The following is a 27,997-nucleotide window of genomic DNA, read 5'->3' on the forward strand; positions in this document are numbered from 1 at the left end:
ATAGAGAGAGGGGGGCGGGGCTTTGCGTGCCCGTTACACCAATGACAGAGCAGGAGCCGGGGGGCCGGGTTGGAGTCTCCCGGGTCCCGCCCGGCCCGGCCCGGCCCGGCCCGGCCCGGGAAAGACTTTATTGGCCTCGGAAGCACCAGGTCTCACCTCACGCTGTTGTCTAATTGCCCCCAATGGCTGTGCAAACCGTGGGCCTGGGTTTGGTATAGGGCCGGGGTCACTGAGTGTGCCCCAGGCGGGGGCTGTGGGGGCCCAGGGTCTCTCGTCAGCAAGGGGGACCCATAGCAGGGGGCGGAAGGGCCCAAAGCCATGTGTCAGCAGCCGTGCCAGTAGCAGGGGTGTGAGGGGCCAGGCTCCGTGTCGGCAAGGGTGACCCACCGTGAGTGTGCCAGTGGCCCAGTTTCATTTCAGTGTCTTTTTATCTGATGAAACAGGCGGCGTGCGAGCAGCATTGGTTTCAATGGAAGTTAGACGCCTAAATACCTCAGTGGATCTGGATGTAAGATACGGATCAAAGTGAGTCGAGTGGAAGAACCTGGCCCTAAGTGAAACGGGGTAGGTAAAATATTCACTTTTCAATAGCGAGTCCTCCTGCCCACACACAGGTCAATCAGAGATTTGGGACAGTCAGAGACGTTTCAGAACAAATTTAAAAAATGATAAAAGATTAAAAATGTGGATGTTGCTAGCTTGCCATCAGTAAGCCGAGAGAGAGAGAGTCTATTTTGTCAGTCACTAAGAAAGTTAATATAGTGAAGAAAGTATAAGATAAAGGCAAAGAAACACTTCTTTGCTATTTAAAGTATTTGGTGGTTTTGCACTCACAGCTCATTGAAATAAGTGGAAAGACTCCTATAGACTTCAGTCGGCTTTGGATCAGGCAGCTCTAGTAATGTGGTGAAACAATTGTATTTTAAATCATTTGTGTTGTTTTCAAGGAGTTAAATTCAGAGTGGGTTTGGAAATTCTGCATTTTTCCATGGCCCTTCACTTAAAAAATCTCTGCAAGGCAATCCTCTAGGAAGATTATTCCTGTGGCCCTGTTGCTGCCCTTGGCCATAGCACTTTCCTTCCCCTCTTCCACAGTGGAGTCGGCACTACCAGCAGCAGAGTGACACAATCTGTCCATTTTAATCTGCTGCTTCTGTTTGATAGTAGCAGAAGGAGGCATAGACATGATAATATAGGGAACAAGGGTGGAAAGGGGAAGGTCAGACACAAAAGGGACAGAGGGGAAGAAGTAGACTGACAAAAGAGTGACGTAAACAAATTGGAGGATTGGGCCAAAAAAATCAGATGAGGTTCAACAAGGACAAGTGCAGAGTTCTGCACTTAGGATGGAAGAATCTCATGCCCTGCTACAGACTGGGGACCGACTGGCTAAGCAGCATTTCTGCAGAAAAGGACCTGAGGCTGCATTAGTAGGAGCATTGCCAGCAGATCAAGGGAAGTGATTATTCCTCTCTATTCGGCATTGGTGAGGCCACGTGTGGAGTATTGTATCCAGTTTTGGGCTTCCCACTAAAGAAAGGATGTGGACAAATTGGAGAGAATCCAGTGGAGGGCAATGAAAATGATTAGGGGGCTTATGAGGAGAGGCTGAGGGAACTAGGCTTGACTAGTTTGCAGAAGAGAAGAGTGAGTGTGGCTTTGATAGTGGCCTTCAACTATCTGGAAAGGGGGTCCAGGAAAGATGGAGCTATGCTGTTCTGAGTGGTATTAGATGATAGAACAAGGAGCAATGGTCTCAAGTTGCAGTGGGAGAGATCTAGATTGGATATTAGGAAAAACATTTTCACTAGGAGGGTGGTGAAGCACTGGAATGGGTTACCTAGGGAGGTGGCAGAATCTCCATCTTTAGAGGTTTTTAAGGCCTGCCTTGACAAAACTCTGGCTGGGAAGATTTAGTTGGAGTTGGTCCTACTTTGAGCAGGGGTTTGGGCTGCATGACCTCCTGAGGTTCCATCCAACCCTTGGATTTTATGATTCTATGAAAAGGAAAGGGAAGCTGTGCTGGTGGAATTGAATATTCATTTATGCCAAAATCATTCCTCGCAAGAAAATAGTTTTAGGATCCTGGTTAAAATCTTTTCTATTAGTATTTATAGCCTATTATTAATGTTAGATTCTGTAAATACTTTGTTTTGCTTTCTCCAACCTTGCAGAGTCTGCTTTATTTCAAACAGTAGTAATCACTAATCACGCATTATAGAGGGAGTTAGGCCCTGATCCTCAAGGGTACTTAGGTGTCTAATTCCTGTTGATTTCAGTAGAAGTCGGGCACCTTTGTGGATCACCTTCAAAGCAGACTATTCAGTGTTTAAGAAGGGCAAACATTTCAGATAAGGTTTAATTTGGTGTTTTAAAGTATATATTTGATTCTTTCTATTGAGAAGAATCACCAAATTACATTTGTGATACTGGCCGGATTAGGCGGACCATTTATATTATTTAACATCAATATTTCAAAATTATAATAATTCATATAAGATAGGCCATGTCAGGTACTGTTAGAAAGGTTATAATTTGCTAAGTATGATGATATTGTTTATGTGTATTTGTCATGTTTGCATTGGAAGTTATGGATATGTTTGTTGTATCTGTATTTCAATTTGTGCTGTGTTTCTGGGCAACTCCCCAGATAGGATGGCAGCAGCAATAAGTAGCTTAATGGCCCATTAAGGAAACTCACAGGTACAATGGGTCTGGGGAGAGAAGCTGGGGCTACACCTGATAAGTCACCAGAATTTACTTATGTGACCCTGGACTCCATCTTATTTCTGTAAATTTCCACAAGCAGCATGGCAAAGGCCAAGAGACATAAAAGGCAGCTGCACCACATCCATTTTGTCTTCTTCAGTCAGTCTTCACCTACCTCAGGATCAACTTATCTGTAGCTGTGAATCAAAGGACTAAGACCCATCCCACGTACTGGATGTACACCAGAGGGACTATACAAGCCTGCAAACTCCACAATTCTACTGAAAACCTGATGTATATAGACTTTCAAATCATTGTATATATCTGATTACTTTAATCATTTAACATTTCTCTTATAGTTTGTTTCTTTCCTTTTATAATAAACCTTTAGTTTTAGTTTCTAAAGGATTGGCTGGCAGCATGGTATTTTGGGTAAGATCCAAATTTATATTGATCTGGTAATGTGACTGACCCTTTGGGGGTCAGGATAACCTTTTTGGTAAAGAGCATAGAGTTTTAAATAACATCTCTTTACTGGACCTAGTGGTTGATTGGGAGCCAGAGACTAAAATGCAGTAAAGAGGGCTGTGTATATTTTGTTTTAGCTTCTTGATAACCAGTGTGGGGAATCAGAAGCATTGTTTGTGGCTGATTGGGAAGTCTGACTTCAGTGTCACCCACAAGTGTTGAGAGAATCTGCTCTCCTTTTGCAGCCTGCCTTGACTGTGACATTTTCAGGTGGTCTACCCTAGGCACAGATGGGTCACAACGTTGTGTCCCTGGCTGTACAGATAGGAATCGGATATTAACACAACACCTTTCAGCTGCAGGATCCATTCTGTACACACATGGAGTCCCACTGACTCCAGTGGAGCGTCACCTGCACTAAACATGTTGCAGTACTGGAGTCTACATACAGGAATGCTTCCCCTGAAATACAGCCACAGCTTATAAAAATGTTCACTAAACTCAGATATTCTTATTTGTCTTTCTCAGACATGAAGAGCTGTTTTCAGTGGGATTATCAGTATCTATTTCAGAAAATATTTTAGTGCTAATATCTTTAATATCTTTTTTGATACAAGATAACTATTGAAAGAAGATCTTTCAAAAAGGTGATTTATTGCTCAGAGACTACATCATTACACACCTGTACTGTATATGCCCCTGGTATTGGCTTGTGTGGTCTCTTGAATTTACTTTACAAGGTCACCATAGTAAATAGCAATAACAGAGTTCCTGGGGAAGACTTTTTAGGTCTTCCTTTTGCCTATGTGTAGCATTGCATAGAGGACACTATTTAAAAGCCCGTTCTGTTCCTCTTACTCCTGATTCTGAAGCACTTAGAGTATGCCTGCAAACATTTGTGATCCATTTCAAGTCCCTTTCCCTTCTCCCCTTTCTATCAGAATTTAAAGTTAGCTCTGCCTCTTCCATGGAATTGGAAGTTGTAAACTTTAATGAATCACAAATGCATGCTATTTTTATAAAAGTAGCTGCAGTTTTTTTATACCAGCAGCATCAGGGTTCAAGGTTCTGTCAATCCTGCACTCAACTGATTAGTTTATAACTCATTTTCGCCTGTATTTGCGGCTTTACAAGAAGTAGCTCCACTGCGCGTTGATTCATCAGAAATTGATGATACATCATCTACTGACTTTATATTGGATAATGATCTTGTTTTTGAGTGTCTAGACTGAGAATTGCTCCGTATCCCTGACAGTCTTTTTTCATTCCATATGCTACTGTCTGCAGTTCTAGAAAAAGAAGAATCAGATACTCCTTCCAAAGGCTGAAAATAAGATAGACTTGTCAGTCTCTGTTGTTCAGCCTGCGTGCTGGAGACATCACCAGAACCCCTAAAAAACAAAAAGAAAAAATATTTTACTCATTAAAGGTCGTGTTGAGAACAAACATTCTAGACATTCTTGGAGCTACATAAAAATTACCAAGATTTTTAACAACTAAACAGGAAAATTTCATGTATTTGATAAGGATATTTGTAGTACATAGACTTCTTTATTCAACATTGTTTTTGTGTATTTTTTGGTGATTTTTTTTCTTGCTTTTCACTTGAAAGAAAAAATGTTACCAAAGTGATTGTATGTGTGTATGGCTTTTCCCAAACAGGAGAGAAGATAAAAGTTTAGTTTGTTTTTATTTGGTTGCTAAACATCTTGCACAGTTCTGAATAATACTATATCATTGTATCACTTAAATGTTAACACTAGCAACCTGACATTTTAAAACTTATATGCATATCAGCATGTAATTATCTTCAGTATAAAAAATATTACCCTTCACTGTTAAACTGCTTTACCACTTCTGTGCACTGGAAAATAGCAGTAGTGTTCTTTTAAGTGTTAATATTCTATTGGACATGAATAATTCAAGAGAAACATATCAGGGGTGGGAGGCATTCTGGGGTCTAGCAGTGCACTCCTGCTCCGTGTACACGATACATTAGGTAGCACTAATGTGGATAATCAGAAACTGTAAGAGTGTGGATAAGTCTACCTTGTATTTCCAAGGGTAAAATCCTGAAACCTTGAGGCAACACAAAAGAGCCATTGTCTTATGGGAAATGGAAATAACTGAGGTCTCTTAACTTGTGTGTCTTCAGCATTACCCTGGAGAAAAATTCAGCTATTCTATGTGGGAGCTCAGAGGTACAAGGGGGAGACCTGTACAGAAGAGGTATTCTCGTGATTGAGTCCTGGGAGGAGGCTGACTCCATGGTATAGGAAGACTTACTTTTTCTGTTTGCTGTACTGGTTGAGAGTCACACCACAGCATATCATAAGTATTATTAAAATGATAAGAGTAGTAGATGATACAGCAAGCATTAGTGTTTCCCTTACATCTTTTTTTCTTGCTACATTTGGTGCATTCTTTTGAATAAGATCACCCTTGTCCGACACTAGAAAAATAAAACAAACCAGACCAATCAAATTCAAACAACAATTATAATGGGTATAGAAATAATGATTTTAAAAAAGTATACTAGTAGATTCTGCATCAACAAATCAGCAGAATGATAAAAAGGCTAGACATGCCGCTGTATAGTTCCCATGCTTGAAGCCTGTTCATTTGACCTTTACATTCAGGACCACAATTTTGTTCCAAAGCGCAGATCTTCAAAACACTACCACACCCAGATCTGCACCTATGACTGTAGATTCTGGTAGAAGTTTAACAGCCCCCATTCAGTGCAGATATCTATTAACATTTTAGTTTAACCAAAACACTTTTTCTGCCCAAAAAAGATGACTTGGCCCTTAGTGTTCTTGAGCACTATCATCTCCATGATCCCAGAAGATCATTGTCTGGGAAATCAATAAGATTATAGTAAGTACTGTACTGTACTTACTTGGTACTGGTTTGAAAAACACGTTTCTTGGGTGATATTCTGTCTCATTGGGTTGAGGAGTTTGGTTATACACTTCTGTTGGAAAGCAAAAAAACCTGCGCTGCAGTGAAAACACACATAATGTAACATGCCCTGTTTCCCACCTCTCTGGCATATGTAGTTAATTCCTTTGCTTCATAATGGAAACAGAAAAGTCAATGTAATCTGCAGAAGCAAGGTGGGTGAGGTAATATCTTTTATTGGACCAACATCTGTTGGTGAGAGGAAAGCTTTCGAGCTTACACAGAGCTCTTCTTGCCCACCTTGTCTCTAATAGCCTGAGAGCAACACAGCTACAACAACGCTGCAGACAATAATGTAATCTGCAAGTAACAGACCACATTATAAATTGTTTCATTGTGACTATTCTAATAGAGTTTGATTTGGTTATATCCTTTTGTGCAATTAAATGTATATACAAATTTAGGGCCAGATTCACAGCCTTTGTAAATTGGTGTAACTTTGTTTAAGTCAATGGACTTAATGATTTACATTAGCTGGCCATTGATTTCAGTGGCCAGGATTTCACTGTGGCCTTTAGTTTTTGTGTTTGTTTTTTGCTTGCACTGATTTTTTTTTTAAAAGACCTAGTTGCTTCTGGATTCTCTTTATTTTCTTGATTGCAATGTGTTTTAATGAGTAGCAATCAGACTGACATATATTAAATTGTCTTTAGCACATACACAGTTTCTAAAAGCTGATTAATTTTCTGTCATAAGTGTTTCCAAAGGGGCAACAAAACTATTTCTATAAATCAGCCAGAAATTCCCTGTCTGTAGACATTTACCTTCAGATAGATCTTTCAAAACTGGGTCCTTGTAAATGTTCACAGGTGTTGCTCTTAGATCTGTAAAAGGATCAGAATAAGTTAGTATTACCTCAATTATTGCACAGTAAAACCTATAGATAAGAAAGTAATTTCTTATTTTCTTCTGTTCATGTCTGATATACAAATTCATAATAAGTAAGCATGTTGTAGAGCCATTTCTTTCCTTATGAGTTGGATTAAACTTGGTCTTTAAAATATTTTTGCGAAGATGTCCTTTACAGGGAAACAAAGAAAGTTAAACTTATTTTTCAAAAAAGTTCAGGAAAAACCAATAATTTAGACACGTGGTAATTTGCCTTGCCAAATGCATAAATTTCTTGTTATTACTGGGAACTTCGCAAGTGAGCCCAAACAGAAAAAGAATATATGACCGGAAAGGCCAAATTCTGCCTTTGCATGCAAAAGTGATCCTTATTTACTTCAGTGAAAGCCCCATGTAGACCTTTTAAGATTAAGAGTGATGTGTTCTTTTTTGGTCAGCCCAGTTGCAAAATGGTAATAACCTTTGATTGTTCATAGAAGGAAAAACAATTAATGACAGAGGTACAGACCAGAGAATTCTTTAAGAATTAGGCAGGTGCATATTCAGGGTTTAAAGCACAGGACTGGGTGTCAGGAAATCTTGGTTCAGTTCCTTTCTCTCTGACTTGCTTGGGTAAATTATAGGTTTTTGTACCACAGTTTCCCCATCTTTAAAATAGGGCAAATAATACTTGCATACTTCACAGGAGTGTTGTGAGGCTTGTTTAACCTTTGTACAGTGCTTTGAAATCCTTGGAGGAAAAGTATTTTTATAAATACTAGGTATGATTCTCAACTATCTTGGAGTCAGTATAGATGTGGAATTATAATCTCTTTAATTTGGTTTTCTTTCTTAATTTCATTTTTGTCAATTGAATTCAGAATATTTTGAGAAGTCTGTTGTTTTCTTGTGTAGTTTATTATTACATTCTTTTCATGTTTTAATTTGGCCATTTTAACTGTGAAAGATGTTTTGATGATTTCATCATACCATACCTCCACGAAGTGATTCCTCAATTGGGCCTTGAGTCATAATGTTGAGATAATGGGGTCCAAATTTGGATTCTAGAAAAAAAAATTGCAAAGACTATTTACCGTTCAGAACAGCCATATCACCGACCGCCAAAAAAAAAAAAAGTGCTTGACCTTATTCATAACAAAAAGGCAAACGTTGAAGCAGCACTCAAATAGCTCTTGACAGCCCAGCACAATGTGTCACTACTACCCATATTTAATGAAAGAAAAATCTAAGAATCACTTAGTTACATGTTAGCACTGTCAAACAGAATTTTCCGTTTTAATATATTACATTCAGTTGTCTGCAGGTCAAGACCTTTATGCTGTTACAATGATATACATAACCCTTCAAACAGTAAAAGGAGAAGTTTATTGTCCTTGTATTAGAAATGACTTCATTATCAATCTCTTTGCCCATCATTTTGTGAGCAGTTCTTTGTTTTTAGCCATCTCAATCTGAGAGTTCTTGAAGTCAAGTACAAGTGTCTAATTCAGGTCCCATTTCCATTTATTCCAGTCCAGTTTGGCTGAATACTTGTATGTAGGTCTGGTTAAACTCTGTAATTGATGTCTCCTTATCCAGGTTTCGTGCCTTTGCAGAACTGACAACATATCTGGATGCTACTTGCTTTAGAACTGTAGTCCTAGGCTCCAGGATTGAAATTCCTTCTTGGATTATATATCATAGTCCTTTAATAATTTTAAAAAGGAGTATATTATGAGGGATAATGTTTCTGTTGTTGAAAGAGTCCAAATGAGAAGCATCTCCTAGGCAAGAAGTGGTAGTGTATTTTGGGGGGAGGCTAGGAGGAAGAATATCTGATGGGAGGTTGTCTTGAAAAGAACAAGATAAGACAAGAGAAGGCATCTCCATAGAAGAGAGTGAACCACTGGGGGCCTTATTATGATCTAGTTGTCTGGAGTGGGGACAAGGATACTGACCACCAGCAGCAGCCTCCTCTGACAAACACCTCCTTTCTTTAGATGTCTCACAATCCTCTATAGTGCTTTCAACCATGGCTTCAATTCATTCTCCAGAAATGAAGACTTTTATATGCAAAAATGATACCTCATTGACTATGTAATTGAACTAACAAGTTTGAGCTATGACTTAATGCTGCAAATTCAACAGACCTTTCAGACAGTTGGGAACGGAGCCTCAAAGTAATTACAAAAGTATTGCAGCAGAAGTTTCCATTTGTTGCTGTGTGGCACGGTGAACACCAGCAGAAGTCTCTAGTTAAAATCCATTTGGTCTGCTATTTTCAGTAGAATTAGAAGTTTACTTCTATTCATAGAACAGTACAATGGAGTTTATCCTTCTTATGAATTTTCTCAAAATGCTTTGTATAGAGAGTATATCATAGAGCTGTGCTCAGTGATTCCCAGATAGAAAGGGAGAAAGAGACAAAGAAAAAGAAAAGATCTGCAAGCAATTTAAAATTTCAAACTGTTTTAAGTATTTTAACATATCTAGTCACAATGAGGGGAGAAAGGGAGGATGTCCTATTAAATAAGGTTTTGAGTCCATCATAATTTAAAGCAACCAGGAAAGTTTTTAATGACATATGAAGAAAGAAAAAGGCTCACTGGGAGTAAAAGAGTTCCCTAAATACTGTAGCACAAATAAAACAGCAAACTGTGTGTGTAGTCATGAGAAAGAAATAGAATTTGAAAGTGCAGAGATGAGCAAGCAGGGAAACAGCTGTAGATAAGGTCAGAAAGATCCTGTTTTGTAAAAGCAGGACAGTGTATTTGTATTTGGAAATGATAAAGTGGTGGATAAGATACTGCTTCCTGAAGCAAAAAGAGAGTCTGAGATTTCAAGAGTACATATCTGGTCCTGCAACCCTTATTCTCAGTATTAGGGCCTAAGTCACATTTACACTAAAGCTCCTTTACTGCGCCTGTCTTTTAATCAGAATATTAATCTTTACTCAAGGGAAGTCAGGCATCTATCTCTGGGTCAGAGAAAGGTGCCTCCCTTAGCTTGGGGTTAACAGCGGTGAACTTGCTCCTGGAGTTAGGTGCTTAAGCAAGGCAGCCCTGTAGCCCAGTGCACTCAATCAGAATGTGGGAGGCCCAGGGCAGATCCCGTCTCTGCCTGATTTGGAATAGAGAGTTGAACCCAAATGAGGGTCCTAACCACCAGTGTATAGGGTATTGGGGGTAGGAGAGCTGTTTGAAGCTGTTTCACTTTGTATACATAAATATTCATTGGGCTGGAGAAAGAGACTGGCTTGTTAACCCAGTGATTGGGTCACTTCCTCGGGTCTGCAGGAGAGCCAAGTTCAAGTCACAGCTCCAATGAATACAAATAGAAAATCATGTTAGAGCAGTATTTTAGCCTTTTTTTTGTTTTCAGCATATTATAATAAATCTTTACAAGAGCAATACTCACAAATAAAACCTTCCAGTGTATTCTTACCTTCTGAAGACTCTGCTTCAGAACTCTCTGGTTGTTCCTCTTCAGCTTTTTTGATGGAGAGCAATTTCACTAGAAGATTAAATTTACAAATAGGTTTGAGTACAAAAGGCTCTTTTAAAGGTATGAAGTTACTATAGGAATGGACACTTGAAAAAATTCCAATGTCTCGTTATAGGTTTTTGCCAGTCTATTCTTATTGATTCTGTATTCCCATTTTAGTTATGGCAGTCACTTAATGGAAGACAATGTGACTCATGCCTCTAGTATGAATGGAGGGGGGACAAGACTTTTAGTTGAGATCATCTTTCATGTTTCTCTCAGTATCAGCAGGTGGGAGTGCTGAATAGGTTTTGGGAGTTAGCACTGGCACATCACCCCTTGTGTGAAGTAGCTCAGGCTGCAGAACAGTAGGTCACTACAGACCAGCACAAATTCTCAGTGGTTCAGGATTGTATTGTAAAAGAGCTTTATTAAGGAAACAATTTTGATCAAAATGTGAAAGATTTTGTAACAATATGCACATACTGTCTTGGGTGTTGGCAAGAAATTATTGTACAAATAAATGTAACATAACCATCCATAAAACAGACAGCTGTTTCCCAGCAGCAGTGTTTGCTTTGTGAGAAATGAGTATGGAAAGTTTGGAAGAAAGTTTAGTTTGAAACTAGCACTATTCCAACTTTTTATCCCAAAAATAAAATTTAAAAGTAACATGTTCTGGCTCCACAAAGTTATCTTTCATTCCTATAATTAAATATGAATCCTGGGTGGGGATTCCAAATGGTCAATGTACTGGATTTAAATTCATTTTAAGCATCAGCCACTAACAATGCTGGTCTCTCCAAGTTAGCAGGGAAGAGGTGAAAAAGGAATCTTCTGAGTTTCTCAATTAAATAAATGGGAAACCTGTGAGATCCCATTGCTTTTCTCTTCTCCCCACAAGTCACCCTGTACCACAAATGATTTCAGTACACTTGCTGTTGACACAAAATACTGTATTAAAAAGTAGAATGGCAATAGAGGAACTTCTTCCCTTCTGTCACACCTGATGAGTGTGTTAATAGTTTGAGGCTACATTAGGATTTCTTGTTTTAACACCCATCCATCTATCTGGTACTCACATCACAGTCATGTCAGTAGTATCTGAATGCCATGCAAGGAAATAAACTGGTTTTTCGTTACCGCAGGGTTCTGTCTTCCCTCCTGTCCCATTACTCGTAAGGTGTTTCTAAATTATTTAAGCTCCTGTGTGTAGGTTCTTAAATGGTCATTTCTGTTACTTACAGTACTCCCGTAAATTCTGCATACTGTTCTTCAGCATTAACATATCTTTGGATACAGGTGAACTTGTAGAAATATCTAAATAAATAAAAAATCAGTTAAATTTTATCTTTGACATATAAGGTAACATGTTCAAAGGACAGCATAAACCGTGTAACTCTGAAAAATACTTGCGAATTTGGTTAATGTATATCGAACTACCTGGTTGTGCATGCAACTATCTGGTTTGTGGATACAGGGGTGCACTGGTTGAGGCACAATGGGTGTATCATATTTGTGGGAACAGCCACTGTACTATTCTTTGGAAATTTAGTTTTTACTGTTGATTCATAGCCTACAGTACAATTAAGATATATGTTTTAAATATTAAAATTTATAACCCTTCTGCTTTGTTTAGCCATCTTCAGTTTTATTTATACTCTGTTTTGTTTCATTCTACAGTACAGATATTAATTTAATAACAGAGATTTTAATTAGTTTTGCTCAGAGAACTATTAAGTGCTGCATGATTTAGTCCAAAAAAATTACACAAAGAACTAGTTTAATAGAAATCTATATATGTCTAGGGTCCATTTTATAAATCTACAATATATATACATTCATATAATACTTTTTCCACTGAATTACCAATTCATGTATTTCAGATGTTTTTAGGATTAGAGCAATGCTGACCTTATCTAAGCAGTGATCCTACAAATGTATTCAGTGCTTAAATTTTACTAACAGTAGGACAAGTACCCCAGGGAAAAGGGAAAGACTGGAGATCTGCTGTATAAGGCTTATTTCTCCCCTCTGTTGGGAGTTTACTAATTCTTTGAAAGCTTGACAAGTGAAAGAGAGTCTCTGGACCTCCCTGAAGGAAAGTGACAGTCTATGAGCAGCCTAGAGTGGAGTGTGTTTAGTTCCTCTGGAAGTGACTTTGGTCCATTCCTGGGTTGAAATGTTGGCCTTTTTTGTTGTCTGTTTGCCTTATTATTTTGATTAAAGAAGGCTTTCCCCCTTGATCATGCCTTGCAGCACATCTTCTCTTCAGCTGATGTTGTGGCCACTCTCCTGCCATGATTCATATCACCATGACTGATTATGTTTGATACCTCAGGCAGAGACATACTGTGTTGCATTCTTTCACATATCTTTCTTATAATGGTGGCATAAACATCCTATTTCCATCCCATCCACAAGTGCAAGGAATATTGCATCAATATGGAACTACAGATTTCTGTTTTTAGACTGTAACTAATAATACATTGTATGTGTATTTATATAATCCTAATATTACAAAGGGAGTCACTGTGAGGACTCGTAGGCTTATATAGCATCCCATTCAGCAAGACTTTGTAGGAGTGAGTTCTTTTGTATGATAGAAGATTATGGAGAATAAAGGGTTCTTGATGAATTGTGAGCGTAAGTTTACATGGAACAATTCATATTGTATAAAAAAGGAAGAATTTCATTAAAGGAGAACATCTTTAAAGCTCTAATTTGGAGATGATTGTACTGACATTGCTGTTATAGTTCTGCTGTTAGCTCTATATTTTGGTGTCTTAAAACCTTACTTTACCTGTTTCTAAAATGATATCATGGTCCTCAGGACTTTGTGCAACATAGTCATTACCATCGTTAACATCTTCCTCATTATCCTCCTCCTCCAAGTCATTGACTGGTAAAGGTAAGTTATGGTAGTCTAGAAAAATGGGGCAAATTAGTTGTCAGAACTTTTTTTTTTCTTTAATACAACATTTGCTGATGATCAGCGACGTGGTGTGAATTTTATTTGCTGCGACAAATGGATCTAAAATTAGGTTTTAAAAATGCTAATAGTCTTTCACTAGCAAGGATTGATGGTCATTTGTGTGTATTTCTAAATCCTGCATATTTTTTTGCATCCAGGGTGTAAAATATTGATACTTAGAAATCGCACCCTGTAGTCCAGAGAAACTTTATACTTCATTGGCAGCTCCTTTGGGCACAACATGCTGATCAGAGCATTTCTCTATTTGGTCATGGAGTGGCTTTCATGCTACTTGACACAAAGAAGGCAGTACAAAAAGTACAAATAGACTAGAATCACCTGTATCCATTTCCATCTTTCCAAGCAGCAGGGATGGGATGGGATCATAGGCGAAAATTTTCCAACCCATCACCTGAAGCCTACCAGAAGCCAGGAAGCCATTTAGTTTTTCTAGTGTAACCTGGTCTTATCCCAGCATTTCTAAAAGGTTTCTTACCATATAGTATCTAGGTGCTGAAGAGCTTGTAAATCATATTACTTGTGGTCTCACTTTGCCCCCCGTACATCGGTAACTCTTTTAATGGTACAGAACTGTCATCATGGTTCCTATCCAACCCCTCTTCCAGTCTCTCCAACTGGGGGCATGTCCAGGGCATACCTACACCATAGCAATCCATGGCTGTTTGAAATATTCCTTAGGGACTGTTGACAGCTAGTGCAGTATAGAGCAGCCTGAAATCTGTCTTTGATCTGTTTTGGAAGAGTAGCGAACCCAAAAGCAGAGGATTGCAAAGGTAATCTAAAGCCACCTTTTGCTCCCTCCACTTTTGGTGTTGCACTGAGCATAATTTGGGCAGACTAGAGAATTGTCCTGTCACAACATTTTCATCTTGCTACGCTAAGTATGCTGAAATTTCCCTTGAGCACAGGGAGGACTTGAATTAATATACAGCACACATACATGCGACTCTACAAAGAAGCATTAAATTTGCAAAAGCATTTGAAGGATGTTTCAGTGGGACTTGACAAATTACAAGCTGACAACACTATTGAGGACAGTTATAGTGCCAGTAGAAACCCGGCTTGAACAACAGAAGATTGGAACCACACAAGGACAAAATCTAGAAATGACACAGAGAAGCTATGTAACCTTTCTATGACTTAACTAACATAACTGATTTCATATGTTAAGCCCAGACCAAGAAGTAGCATCTGAAAATGACTGGTGGAATGCAATTCTGAGTTTCTTCCTTCTCTTTATGTTTAAAATATAGAAACCAGATTTTTATCCCCAAATCTATGGTTCTGAATGAGATTGTGTCACAGTTTGTTACATCAAAATGGTGGGAAATTGTGGAAGTAAATTCATGGAAGTCAAGACAATTGAATTGTCAATTTTGTCAATTGCTAAAAGACTTGCAGTCTTGTCCAGTCAGCTCAGTATCAGTAGCTGTGTGATTTTAACACATTCTGATTGGTTTGGTGGGAGCTCCAAAATGGACTAAGTGCTGAAGAAGCAAACATGTTGGTAAAAGTGTATCAGTACCTATGGGCAATTACAAAACTGGTAGGCCTAACTACTTACAGTAGGAACTCAGTTATTGTGTTCGTATATTTTACTTACAGAATTGCATGCTTTTCATATCGGACAATGTGCATAGCTTACGAAGTGAATAATATAGGGGTGGTTTGGTATTTCCTTTAGTAAATTCTCTGTCAAATTTTTGGATGGTTCCACAGTTTTTATTTTTCTGGGAAAAGTGTTGGGGTTTTTTTGTTTGTTTTTCAGGTTGGGGATAATCACACCAACCTTATCATCCAATAGTACAGGAAAACGTGGTCACAAAATGAAATTACAGTTAACTTAGAGCAAACAAAAGAAAATATTTCTTCATGCAGTGGAAATGACTGCTCAAGGAGATCCTCATGTCAAATACTGTGCCTGGATTTTTTTAAAGGTTGGATAACTTTATGTCCGAAAATAATTCTTATAATTACGCATGGGAAGAGAAGGGTAATCCAACCTCATGCTTCAGAGCACGATATAATTGTTGCAAGGGTCAGGAAAGAATTATTCCCCTGCATACAGCATTACATGGCAGACTATGCGCAATAAGGATTTATTCACTTTCCTCTGAAACATCAGAGATTGGCATGATCCCACAAGAATATTGGTAGATGTTGATTCAGTATGGCAGATCCAAAGTTCCTAAGGACCAAATTCTGGTGTTTGTCGTGAGAAGAGTGCTAGAGTGGAGAGCAGGAAGGTTCAGGGGCAGGCCTTGTACCATCTGTATCAACTCAACAGATCATTTGTGGTCATGGACTTCCACTGATGATCACACTAGTCTGCCCTTCCTTATCCCACACCTGAACTTTAGCAACAGTATTCTGACTAGATTCTGTATAGATTCAAAAGTGGGATGTTGGAGAGCCCCGTCCACTTCTTTTCAACCCTTCAAAACGTCAAGGGATGACTAAGCAGAATTTAGTTGTCTGTTTTGAAGCAGGCACTGTTAAAAGTACCAGCAAGGGGAACAGATTCCTCAGGATTTCTGGAGGAAAAAAAGCTATAGTATTTTAAAAACAAAAACCAAAAAAACTCCACCCAGCAGTTTAAGGGAAAAAATGCGTTTGATCTATTCCTAGAATTAAAAATAAGACTTCCTTAACCATTCTCACCATATAGAGGGTTTGATGAGAACATACCTTTTGAAGATGAAATTAACTTTTTGGTAGTCCCTGCAGAAATAAGCAGAGATAAAAAGAGGGAAAGTATGGGATTCATAGGGGAAACTGTCCTGCTTCTCCAGTCATTATCCTGGATCTGTCTTACAGTTTCTTCTTACAGTCATCAGTGTCACATTCCAAAGTAGATCATTGTGATGTCACCATCACTTTTAGATCCAGCACAGACCAATCAGAGAAGAATGTGCATCTGAATATCTAGAAAGAGATAGCACAGATAACTCCTGAGTTTTTTAAAATGACGCTTTATCTTTGAATAATATATTTGTTTTCTTTCAGATGGTGTGTTATTTGAACCTGTATCACTATAAAGCATGCAATCTAATGAAAAATAACAATTAAGGATTTAAATTTGCATTGATTGTAAGATGGTTACACATCTTCTCATGCTCTAAAGAGATATGAAAATATACACTAATTGTGGCTCTCCCCTACAGAGGTTTTTTCAAAATAAAAGAAGCTGTAATGTAATTAATCATAGAGGAAACTTTTTTGGAGAAAAGTTTATTTCTTCTTATCTACTCAAAGACAGCTCCATTTCTAACACTAAAAAACAAAGATGACCCAAATGTATTAGTTTCTGCTACATCAGACTTTTATCATCAGTTTATCAATTAAGAAAATGTTTCTATACAAGGTATATTAAATATCAACATGGGCCAATTGTTACCACAGGTCTATTTTATTCCAAGGGGAAACAATGGTATCTCAGATACCAGTGTGTGATAATTGGTGGTCTGAAGTGCCTGTTTAATGGTCATCCTCTTCAATTTTAAAATACTATTTGAAGAATAAGAAAACTTAGAGTGTGAGAAGTATAACAGATAGAGAACAGAGGCAAAAAGGAGAAATTAGAGGATAGATAATGTGTGTCACTGAATCCTAGGGATCAAAGGACACACAAATGGATGATATATTGGATAGTAGTGCTTTCCTCTGTGCTTATCACCTTGCAACCACAAATTGCCATCATTATAATGGTATTGTTATTTACAATACACAGACCAGTATTGTATTAGAAATACATTGTAAGGAAATGGAAGGATGGATATGGATATCTGCTGGTTATGATGGGAAACAGTAATTTTGCCTTTAGTTAAAATAAAATAGTAAGTGCGTGTGCTTCTGGGAAAAGCAAAAATGTTGTGAAGCATACAGTTCCATAGCTGGGCATTACTGGTAGGTCTGTAAAGCAAACACTCCCTGACCATGCAACCCAAAGACAATAATGATCTTGTTAATTGCTCTTCCAGGAAGCATTAGAGGTTGGCTGTAGACACTGATTCTTCAAAAAACACATTCTGACTGGCCGTGTGAACTTTTTTTAGGTTGATTATTGTTTATGGATCTGTTCAATGTTCCCAGGTAACTTTCATAGAGGAAACTGAGTCATCACTGGCTGCTGAGCCACAAACTGCTGCCAGAAGGGCAGTTGAGCTTCTGGGGATAGGAAGGTGGAACAAGGAGTCCAAATAGGCCATCAAACCTTAGAAAAAGAGGGGGATGTTTTAGGAAAAATGAACAAATGAATATTTTCAGAGTAGAAGAGAGTAGAGTAGAATTTGTAACCTTTCTCTTATTAGTCGCTTTTCACTATACTAGGAACTACTTTTCATAATGAAAGGATACATTGCATGAAAACCACATGAATATTTAGACAAAAAGGTGGGTTTTTTTTTTTTTTTTTTTTTTACAAAATATATAAACTTAATAAGCCTTACTCCGGAAGAAATAAGTCACCTTATGGGTATATTAGTTGAGTACTGGTGGTTGAATGTCTTTGATTTAGTACACCAAAGGTGCCCACTGTTAGCAATAACCTCTAACAGAGTGGACATTTGTAAGCTATGTTATTGCACACGTTGGAGTGACATTGTTAATGTTAATGGGTTATCGCTACATTAATGCACACTGAAGAGTGGCTTACTGGTATGCTAGTTTTGTATGTGTGTAAATTAACTTATTTGCTTGTAAGCAACACAGCGCTCCATTCTGCCTCTCGAGCATTGGAATCTATATGAATTCTGTTTCTAAAATTAGTTTATCAAAAAAAGGGCTTATGGGTGAGATTGACATGCACTCATGGGAGTCTCTTCTCCCAGTGAACTATGTTCGATAGGGTGGTAGGTAACTTATTAACATCTTTTTTCTTCTGATGCTTTATCACATATGGAATAATAGCATTGGTGCTAACTTTGACAGATCTGACTCATGCAGCTATGTCTGAGAATGAGAGGGAGAGAGAAAATAATTAAATGCACAATAAAAACAACGAGAGTCCTGTAGCACCTTAAAGACTAACAAATTTCTGCGGGCATAAGCTTTTATGGGCTGCAACCCACTTTGTCAGATCTCTCATTGTTTTTGCTGTATACAGACTAACATGGCTACCCCTCTGGAACTTTTAAATGCACAATATAATTTTGAGCCATAAGGTTCAGCACACAAACAAAAGGGGGTTCTGATGACATGGTAACCGCATTAATGGAGTTTGTTGATTTGTGATGTCATTAGAATTTGTAAACAGAACCTTATTCACAGCGTGTTTGTCAATCTTTGCCTGATAGAAGATTTAGTTTAAAAAAAAATGTTTTCTGAATATAGAGAAATGTTTGGGGTTTCTTTGTATGTTTACATTTTGGAAAAATTATGTTTTAGGAATTACATCATACCAGAGGAAATTTATTTGCAGTTTGATTCAAGAGAGTTCTAGAACTCTTTTGATGGTAGAATTATGACATCTCTGGTAATTCAGCCAGTCATCATAGATATCTTTTATTCATTTGCATACTATAAAATGTAAAGCCTATATTGGCATTTCCATGCACTTTCGTAAGTAAGTTCTTTGGTGTCAGTGATAAAATATGACCTTTTTGTATTAGATGGAAGAAGGAAATTTGTTAACTCTGGGGGGGGGGGGGGGGGGTGAGGTGTGTGTGTGTGTGTGTGTGTGAGAGAGAGAGAGAGAGAGATTGTGCCAGGAATCTCAGCCCAACACCTGTGCCTGGTTACTAGGGAGCAATTCTACCTCAGGAACTGACTCTAATCAGACACCAAGGCAGAAAGCAAGCTCTTGGGCTGCTTACACCACTCCCTTATCAAGAACCATGCCTCCACACCGACCCTAACATAGCAAAATACCTAATAACAACGTCTTCCCAAGACAGAACATTGGCTTTCATGTTAAAAGGAACTCTGTAACAATACCACCTGTGATACCTGCCATAATATTATTTAATATTTATATAGCCCCTAAAGATCAGTCAAGGTGGAGCCCCATTCAGAAATGTAGTAAATGGCAGTGATTTCTGATTATATTGCTTATATAGGGCCAGATTTTGACCTGGCGTGCATACCCTTGGATGGGACAAAAGAGATGTAAGTTGTCTCTCTATTTCTTGCGCCACCTACCAGGACCCTGGGTAGAGCACAGGAAGGAGAGCAACTTCCACAAGTAGAACACCATGCTGATTGTAGACCAGGTGCTGGGTAGTTGTCCGTCAGAGAAAAGGGGATACTCCAAAGGCAGACTGTAATTCTTAGAGTCAGACGTAGGCTCAGAGTCACAATCAGGCTTTATGTCCGCTCCAGGAGCAGCACAGCAATGTGTACTTAAGTCCAGAGATGATCAAAAACTTGAGTGTAAACACCCCCACGATATGGGGGGGGGGGGGGTATTTGAAATACAAATCTGTATCTAATTTTGGCAAATGGTTTTTAGCTTTTTAATATGCTAAACCAAGCCCCAGATCTGAACAGCTCTAACTTTGGAGTATTTGCAACTGGGTCTGAGTTTTTTAGCTTGAAAATACATCTCTATATCTGTATCTTAATAGTCTGCTTATTTCTCATTTCCTGAACCTTATCTATAGCAGGCTTATCTCATAGCATATTAATTAACTATCTTGCAATGTATCTGCAGTGGACTTATTAACTGTCATGTTAATTACTTCTCATTTTGCCATAAATTACTGATCTCTCCACTTCCCCGCCTCTTTTTTTTCTTCAGGAAATAATTATTCTATCCATTCTTCTAATGAACAGGCACCCCTGAAAACTGGAACCTAATGAGATCTATCTTGCTCAATTTTCTGTGATGGGATTTGCACATTCCGCATATTTAAATTATTTATTTTATTTAGGGCCAACTCTTCTCTCTGGGACCAAGCCACTGAGTGAACAGGTTTGCCACAGCAGTATTCCATGGGAATAGAATTCTGTCCGACTCCAGGTCATTCTGCATCACAGCCACAGCCTTCCCTCCAGGGTCAAGAGGATCTGTGTAGTTGTGGATCTATCAATCAAACACTGTGCAGCTCCTAACGTGCCCAATGACACCTCTCCATGCTGCAGCAGATGTAGGGCATGCAGAAGATGTGGAATAATTAAATTTGTTATAGGATGGTAACAATGAATATAGGTGGGAAATGACAACCAGTTTGAAAGGAAGAAATAACATGAGGAACCTCATAGAATGAATGTAGACATTTCTCCTCAGGAAGCATTTGCGGCTGGCTCACTTTTCCTGTCAAGCAAGAAAATGTGCACAGAAATTTAGGGCTAGTCTACACTAGAAGAGCAACATCAGTGCAGCTGTAGCAATGCAGCTGTAGCGCAGCTGGTGAAGATGCTCTATGCCAATGGGAGAGAGCTCTCCCGTCAGCATAATAAATCCACAGGCGGTAGCTGTGTCGGTGGGAGAAGCTCTCTTGCCGACATAGCGTTGTCTACACCGCCACTTAGGTCAGTGTAACTTACGTCGCTCAGGAGGGGATGGCTTATTCACAACCCTAAGCAACATAAGTTATATCAAAGTAAGTAGCCTTAATCCACCAAGCACACTTCAACTATACTAAGAAACAAGCACATTGTGGAAGAGCGCCTGCCAAACAGCTTAGCAACCAGTGTTGCCAACTCACACGATTTAATGAGGATTCTCATGATATTTTGATGTTCTTGTAAATCATCAGCTCCTGGAATTGTGTAACTCTAGGAGATGCTTACCTTTACTTTAAAAAAATGGAAGATTCTAGCCCTCGTGGTTGCAGAGAGAAGCTCGTTCACATAACTTGATTGCACCCTAAAGTCTCAAAAACATGAAGGAAAAGAACCCAAAATGTATTACTTTTTAGTAAGCTCATGATTTTTAAGTCCAGCTAATGATTTTGTGTGTCATGCCTCATGACTTTTGAATATTTGGGTTTGGAAATATTGAGCAATGCCCCTTAGGGATTGCACTGATGGGAAAATATGCAGGAAACATAAAGACTACTAAGGCAGTGTCATTAGCCAGTCTTAGCTCTCAGAAAATACTCAGTACTTCCCAGAGGGGGCAGTGTGACAGACCTAGAGGTTACAATGCTGCTCTATGCTGAGTGTTCTTGGTCATGGGTGTGGGCAGAGCTCCGAGGCAGTCTCTTCGCGTGCCTCCAGGATGTACACTTCATAGATGCAGGAGGTGAAGGCAGCAACGACAATGGCAGAAGCTCCAAGGATGTCCCACCAGTTGAACAGCCCAAAGGAGAATGCAGAGAAGGCCAAAAGAGAGCCTGGGACTGAGGGACACAATATGTACACAAACGGAAGGGCCACCTGCTTTCTCTTGCATATCGGTGGCGAGAGCTCAGTTCAGCTGGTCCTGAGAAGACAGTCTGAATGAATCTGAAATCCAAAAGTGAATCTGTCCTCTATGACTCGCTCGCTCTCTTTCTCTCTCTGAGTGAGCTGCACCCTTGCTATTGTGGGGCACACATAATTCTAGTTATATGGCTAAAGTGAATAAGATTGGATGGATTTGTAATCACTACTTGCAGTTATACTAAGTGGATGATAAGCCATGGTTTTTTAGCCAGTTTTTTTCCCCCCTGTGCCTCAAATTTACAGTATCCCCCTCCTTCCCACTTGCTGAGTGTCAGGCGTGCACCAAGTCTTGCAAAGCACACATCTTTTATTTGAAAAAGAATTACGATCTCCAAACTTTAGCAGAATATGGGCCTGAGCCTGCACTGCAATTAAATATGGACTGCAAACCTTTCATTTGAAAATATAGTGGATCAAATAAGAGACCTCTGCCCCTCAGCTGTGGCGCTGGTGCAGCTTGAAGGCTGGACAGAACCCTCCTTTACAGAGCACCCTGTGCATGGGAAAGACAGGGTGGAGGGTCCAGAGGACCTGGCACCATACAAATCCTGCAGGGATCTACACTTGTTGCAGGATGGGGACTATTCTCTCCCCCCTGCCTCCCCAGCGCAGCTGCCCAGTGCCTGCCTAGCTACTTGCCCTGGCAGGCAGATCTACTCATCAGTCCCTAAAGGATCAAGTCCTAAGAACTCTCACATAACACCCATTTTTTTAATTAACCCTTGCACTCGAAACTTCCCCTCCTCCCCCCAGCCCTCCAATATTTAATTTAGAGCAGAAGAAACATGTTTGGTAGGGGTTTGCAAATCCTTAAATATTAACTGGGCCAGAGAAAAAGTTAGATTGACTCTATAGCCGAGTGATTAGAGCACTCACCTGAGGAGTAGCCCATCCATCTTCAAATCCCTCCTCCTCCCTCAGGAGGAATTGCTCCATTTGTGTCTCACATCATGGCTGAGTAACCTAGCCACTAGGCCTGAGGTTCCCAAACCTTTTTCTTGCTGAGTTGTCATGTCGCCTGTGTGCCACCGTTACGAGGCCTGGGGTGCCCAGTACTCTTCGGGGCCTGAGGCAGGAGGGGTTGTACGGTACCCAATGGGGAGAAGGGGTACTCGCCCTGTGGCAGCTAAGGAAGCCTTCTTCGTCCTGCAGGGGTCAGGCAGTCTTGGCTGCCAGGACCTGGCTCCCTACGCAGGAGAAGCAAACAGGGTGGTGCTGAAGTCGGGCGAGGAGCAGAAGGCTACACTGCCTGAGTACTGGACCCTGCCAGCCACAGCCTCTGCCTGACCCCGGTCCGGCAGCACAGCCCCATCCTTGCCTCCCCAGCAGAGGAGGGGAACTGCTTGTTGGCAGCTGTGGCTATGGGAGAGCAGGGCAGAGCCAAGTCAGGCAGAGAGCCTGGGCCCAGCAGCTGAGACTGCCTGCGCTTCCTCTGCCAGACAGAGACTCCTCCTGACCCCAACCCTTCAGTGTGGCCCCCCCCCCACTTCCTTGCACCCTCCCCCTCCAACAGCTTCACCGAAGGGGGGGGTGTGCACCTCACAGTTTGGAACAGAAACCGCAGCTCTAGGCTAAAGGTTCTAAGGGAGGTCCTCCCCCCCACCCTTGTTTTGTGTGAGCTTGCCTGACGGCCCCGATCTGGTAAGTGTGGTCAGAGGCCACCTGCCAGATCAGGTCCCTGCATGCAGCGTGGGCTGCTGTGCACCTGTCTTGCCCGGTTTGTGAATCGTTCTGGGGCTTAGGCAAGAAACAAGCGTCTGGACACCTTCACGAGGCAGCACTGCGCACGCTCAGGCAGGAGATAGAGTGAGGCTATGGCGCGCATGCCCACAGGGAAAAACTTACGTATCAAGGAAGCTTAGGAAATGAGCAGGTGAGGTGGCACGCTGGGGCATTCAGAACTCAGGCCAGGGAGCAGCTTGCAGGCCAACACCACCCCTTGCAGAACAGCTACAGCCCTGCTGCACTGGCTGGGAACTGAACCCCAGCCGCCCACATGGCAGGCAAGAATTCTACCACTGACCCACCCGTGCTGTGCTCTGTCACGTGACTCTGGTTAGGTGGCAGTCGAGCAGGAGTTTTGTCACGCACAGTGGTGCATAAAAATGGGATTTAAGCACCTGCGTACTTTTGAGGATCCCACTCTAGGCCTCTATCACTGAAATCCCTAAGTAAGGGGGGTTTCCATTCAGGTGCAAAACCTATGATTGCCTCCTCTCAAAAACGTCAAGATTAAATAACTGAAATAGAGACTCTCTGCTAAAGCAGTGGTTCCCAACCTGTGGCCCGTGGGCCAAAAGTGGCCCGTGGGGGCTTTCAAAGTAGCCTGTGGCTCCCCTCCCACTGGTTGCAGAAGGGAGCCGCTGCCTAAGGATCCAGGCAGAGTGCATTTTCATGGGACTAAAAGACCAGAGTAGGCTCCTTGCTGCAGCCAAGGGGATAGGAGATCAGCACTCCCCTCCCCCTGGCTGTAGGAGGGAGCACGGGAAAGCACTCTGCCTAGGTCCCTAGGTGCTGGGGGTCCCTCCTGGAGCCAGAGGGAGGGGAGCACTGATCTTCTGTCCCCCTGGCTGCAGAAGGGAGCCACTGCCTAGGGACCTAGGTGGAGCACACAGGGCTACAGGATGCATGCCGCTGAGCATCGGATCTTTGATGTTTATCCTTCATGGTACCATCCTCCTCTTACACATCTATCTCCCATTTGTCGCTCTGGATTTGTTGTGGGCTTGTCTAGTGGTTGTGTAGAGAACTGTTTTTTGTGGTTCCAGTACTGTCAGGGCTGCTCCAGATGAAGCACAATAACGTGCTGTCCCTTCCACTGGGCAGATCATAAAGTGACAATACAATCCGCAAGTTAACGAGACATCAGCAGGACTACTTGCTTAAGTAAGGGCTACCCTGGTTGACTGTTGAAGTCAGTGAAAAGTTGACTATTGCTTTCAGTGGGAGAAGAATCCAGCCCATTGTTGCAAATGTTGTATCACTTCTCAGGGGCCTATATGCAGTGGGACTGACTCAGTAATTTAATAGGCCTTTCCATCTCTCATTCCTGTGATCCTGATGGATCGTATCTTGCAGTATGAAAATGTGCACATTTCTTGCCAAAATGAGTTACATACAAAACAGCTAGAGGCCACTTAAGCAGGGTTATGTATCTTTTATTTGTGTTTGAATTCCTTAGGTTCATAAACTAGGATTGATTTGACAACTAGTCTTATCCTGTTTTTTTGTTTTATAACTTTAACAGTTAGTGTCAGTCTCTCTTTTCATACAGCTGAACCCTTCATTTAATCACAAACAGAACTAAAATAGTCTAAAAAAACGTTTTCTTGAACACTGCTAAAAAAATTAACATACTGAATAGCATTGATGCATGGAAGGAAAAAATGAATAGAATACTTAATCATTTGTAAGAAAAAAGCATTTCCCCTAAAAATTACAAAACAAAAAAATCCTCTGTATCTCTTCAGTGGGGAAAAAAACAGACGCACACACAGGAGCGCACACAAGCTCAGATGACTAATTCATTTTTTCCCTGGGAGAATATTCTGTTATAACACTTTATCCATTTAAAAACAGGAAAATCTATTACACAGAAAAGACACAATCTCTCCCTTTCAAAGCTCCAGCTTTGTTTGGCTAGCTTCTGAATGGCATTGGCTGCCTCTCTCTCATGAAGAAAAACAAAAGATCAAATCTGATCGCACTAAATTTAGATGAACAAAACAAGAAGGGTATTAATAGTGATTCAGAGGCCACTCTTGGTTTACTTTTCCGTTGAAACTAGCTCTCCGTAAATCCTCGTGGGTTTGCCCTACAGATCTTGAGGTATCCACAGGTCAGGAGAGCCACACATCCTTCAAGTCTTGCTGCCCACAGTGGGATGCCTTGAAAGGAAACTCAGTTTCTTATGTGCACTGTTTCAGTCTTCCCATGGGAGCACATGATTTGGCTCTTAGCTGTCACTAAGACAAAACTCCTTCTTAAGGTCAATAGGACTTTTCCCCCAGGGAAACCAAGGGAGGATATTAGGATTTGGCCCATTGTCATATGCATCTTCAAAAACCAGTGCACATAGTTCATCCAAAAGAAAAGTCCTTCCCAAAATTCCTCATCACTGAGATCAATCAACTGGAGCTTTTACATTTTTGTAGTGTTTTGAAGGCAGTTTTGGTAACATGGCAACTCCCAAATCCAGCAATGCTCTTGATCAACAAAGCATATTTCTCTCCTTGGCTTCCCCTGAATCTGGCTGTTATCTTTAGTATTAAGATAAGGTAAGCACTAGAATAAAGGTTAATCCTTTTTTTTTAGAAGGCAAGAAACAGAAGACATAAAGGCTAAAACCTGATTTTAGGGAGTTAAGGTCAAAAGCACAGAAGCAGGCACACATCTGAAATTGAGATATGCCACAGGCCAAAAGACAGTTAAGAATTCTGCCTATCAGTGAAGTCTAGTGGGTGGCCTTCCCGTTAGGTTAAATGGATTAGTTAGATTTGCATACCCTGAGTTGTAGCTACTCTCTTATTAAGTATGCCAATGAGTCTGTGATTAACAACTGAAATACGGTATTTATCTGTGCTGCTAGGTGGATTATCAAGGGTGAAATTAGAATCTCCTGGACTCATGTTTGCAGCACCCTGACTATCTGCTCTCTAATGCAAGGATTAATTTGAGACTCATAAATTTGATGATACGCCACGCTCCATATCGTTGGGCTGTTAAAGTCAGGGATGGGGAGGGAGGAAAATAAGCCGTGTCACATTGTTTGAGGCACCCAGGTTAGTGCTGAGTTAAACACACTATATGCAGAAAGATATAGAGGACTCTTGTTGGGATATAATCCGCCCAAGTCAAAGCGGTAGTGCAATAGCATACATTTCATTGTTTCCCAGCGTTGCTAACTTTAGGGATTAAGGCTTGCATGGACATTTTGTAATAACAAACTTGCTTGAGCAGCTGTGAGATGCCCACTTCAGAACTGCTCTCAGGGCCAAAATGCGCTTAGCCCTGCATAAGCACAAAGGGGAGGGAACTCAAAGAGCCCTTCCTTACCTCTTGTGCCCCTGTACAGGGGTCAGGCACAATCCTGTCCTTGTGTTTCCTCAACACAAGGATAAGACTAGTATTAGAAGCAGGATGGATGTGCCCAAGATGGGCCAAGGGTGGGTCTATGTCTTCATCCCTTTTCTACACTGGCTGACACAAGAGGCAAGCACACACTGCGTCTTTCAATGGCTGGTGCTGCGCGTGTTCCACAATGGGCTCTCCTAGTGCCTCCCCCATAGGAATTCTGTCTGAGTTAGCCATAGTGTCTGTGGGGGCCTCTCACTGCTGCAGCGTCAACAACAGCCATTGGGGAGAGCACAATAATTATTGAATTGAATTGAGACCTGATTTAAAAACAATCAAATAAACCATTAAAAAAACAGTTTTGCAAATTCGGTGAAATTATCACAATCACAACAAAGTTCAACAGGGAATAAATTCCTGCACATTTTAGAACTGCACTATGTTAATTAGACGCAGACAGTATACAGTAAGTAGCTTTAGCGAAATGTAGAATAAAAATGACTTCATAGATAAAATATTGGGCTTTTCGATTTTATCTAGCCACGGTTTGATTTTCTGCATAAAGATTCCGCAGATTTGCATCTTTTACATAAACTTTCATTGCATGTTGCAAAGCTGTGGAAATATTGGTAGTGAACTGCCATTTGTTTTAACCCTTAGGAACGCTGAAAATCAGGAAGATAAGATTTGCCACACCAGTCCAGCAGTTCTGTCTCTGACAGTGGTTAGAATCAGATGCTTCAGAGGAAGGAACAAGAAACCATGTGATGGCCTCGGTGATATCTTGTGGCAATGAGTTACACAAGTTTAACTATGCAGTGTGTAAGCATGAGCCAAATGAATGTTATGAAGATCATGTGGAAAATAGTCCCTGTAGTGCATTCAAAAGAGCAGATTGTAAAAGATAGTAAAAGAGGAAGGAGCACTTTAGTTCAATGATACAAACTGAAAGTTGAACATTCCTTGATGGTAACAGTTAATGCTATTTGCACCATTCTAAAGATGTAGAAAAAATTCCAACTTAGCAACACTGAATGTTCACAGATCAAACCCTTTGTCACTAGATACATATATGTGATCATTGATTGCTGCACCTCTGCTGCACAGCCT

General features: G+C 40.5%; 1 long non-coding RNA gene across 1 annotated transcript; it reads left to right on the forward strand.

The window, feature by feature from the left end:
* Positions 1–46: 46 nt before the first annotated feature.
* Positions 47–27,996, forward strand: LOC137156399 (uncharacterized). Its single transcript, XR_010920752.1, has 3 exons — positions 47–149; positions 444–564; positions 27,548–27,996. It is a non-coding gene; the product is annotated as an uncharacterized lncRNA (long non-coding RNA).
* The last annotated feature ends 1 nt before the right edge of the window (position 27,997 follows it).

This window comes from Emydura macquarii, unplaced genomic scaffold (genome assembly GCF_026122565.2).
Source record: "Emydura macquarii macquarii isolate MOO-44397 ecotype Brisbane River unplaced genomic scaffold, CSIRO-AGI_Emac_v2 contig_1451, whole genome shotgun sequence".
Taxonomy (NCBI): Eukaryota; Metazoa; Chordata; order Testudines; family Chelidae; genus Emydura; species Emydura macquarii.